Source organism: Henckelia pumila, chromosome 1 (assembly GCF_033568475.1).
Source record: "Henckelia pumila isolate YLH828 chromosome 1, ASM3356847v2, whole genome shotgun sequence".
NCBI lineage: Eukaryota > Viridiplantae > Streptophyta > Magnoliopsida > Lamiales > Gesneriaceae > Henckelia > Henckelia pumila.
In genome coordinates this window covers 65,585,590-65,587,707 of record NC_133120.1, presented here as the reverse complement: position 1 = coordinate 65,587,707, position 2,118 = coordinate 65,585,590, and positions in this window count along the sequence as shown.

Here is a 2,118-nt window from a genome sequence, read left to right as displayed (position 1 = left end):
GATTAGTCCAAAAGTGGTCAAAGCCAAAATTTCAATTTAGTCCTCGGTCAAACTTAAAAATTTCAATTCAGTCCCTAAATTTCTGAAAATCGAAATTTAGATCTAAAATTCCATTAATTCTTAGATTAAATATGTAGTAGCCCGGTTCCCTTTTACAAGATTAAAGTACTTAAAAGTGATTAAGGAATGGATTAAAAGACTAAATTTTAATTTGAACTCGGACAGGATCGGAGCATCTGATCCAAGAATGGAGCGTCCGAACCCAACCAATAAGGTTTCAAGTTTGAGATGACACATGGCGGAGATCCGAGCATCCGATCTGGGATCGGAGCATCCAATGTGTTGGCGGGGCAGGTGTCAACGAGATCTTTCCACGTGGTAGAACATGCAGGATCGGACCGTACGATCGTGGGATCGGAGCATCCGATTGTTCCCTATAAATAGGGGTCCGAATTACTCATTTTCAAATGCAATTAATCTTCTCCTTGTCCCATGTTAGCTCGATTTTAAGAGCTTTTGTGTACTCTTATTTTAAGAGTTGGAGTAGGTAGTGGTATTTTTGTAGCGCTAAGTCGTGTCACACCCAAATTACCCAACTCAAATCAGATAAACAAAATATGCAGTAGTGCGAGTAGGGATCGTTCCAACGAGAAAAGTGAAATTCAGCGTGTTCTAAAATAAAATAAAAGGGAGGTTTGATTTTTGGAAATTATCTATCAAAAAGTAACGGAAATTAAAAATAAACTCTATTAACTATCATGCAAGAATAAATTAAACCAAAGAAATCAATGAGAAAAAAACCTTGGTATCGGTCGACTACACCCTAGAAATTACTCATTCGATCATCGATTACCTAGAAATAATTAATTTTATCAAATATTCATCATGGACAATTAAATTCCTGTTTCACCTTAATCTTAGTTAACTAGACACAAGCATTCTAAGTTAACCCTTACCAATGAATTAACCTAATACAAGTGATTAGATTTAAATTCATGATAGCATGCAAACTAGTGAAACTGACGAATCTAGACAACACATACACAAGACGATGTATTTAATCTAGTCAATTGTTGTTTCTAAAATTTAATAAATTCACAAGTGGAAAATATCAATCGTAGTTGCTTTGCAAATTAGTTGATTCAAACAATTATGGATTTGAATTCTAATTTAGCAGTAGATTGTATAGCGAAATCCTAGGGTGATCAATCCAAAAATCTCACATACAAGCATGAAATAAATCAGAACAAATTTTGATACTTAATAATAATTAAATACTGAAAATTCGAATATCACAAACAAATAAAATCAAGGTCTTGTCTTCCTCGACCAAGTTCTAGAAACTAGCCACAACGATTCATGAAAAACGAAAGAAAAATCAAAAGAAGAAAAAAAATCTTAAGAAAAGATGAATAAAAACCTAGCCGTCAAGGAATACTTCGTGTTCTAAACGTTCAAAGTCTGATAATAATCTAACAAAACGGAATAATGACTTAATAATAGACTAGAGTCCTAAATAAAAGAGTTTCCAAAATTAAAAACTTCTTTCCGAATAGCCCGTCTTGCTCGATCCGTAAAGTTTGACGGATCGAGCGAGAAATTATCTGTACAAATTTTCCGCCTTTCTTCATACGGCCGCTCGATCGGTAGAGTTTGACGGATCGAGCGGCCAAAGTTCTGTCTCAAAGTATTTCCTGCTTCATTTCCCTCGCTCGATCCGTTGAATGCTGCAGATCGAGCGGCCAGAATTCTGTCCATTTGTTCTTCAAAATACCACATCCTACCAAATAAACCGGGGAACATGTAATGAAGACACGATAAATGAAATACGAACAAAATACTAAATGAAACCACACAAATGCATGCAAAAAAACAACATAATGATGTTAAAATATGCAACACAAACACAACTATCAAATTCCCCCACACTTAATCTTTGCTCGCCCTCGAGCAAGTCATGCAAAAAAAAAAATGAAAACATAACAAACACATAAACAAGGAAGACTCATGTATAACATAGCCTCAGAGAATTTTTTCCACACAAAAACAAGTTCATACATACTCTCGATTATCAATGATACACCTTCAGTTGAATGTGAACGTGTGTGTGTGACATGT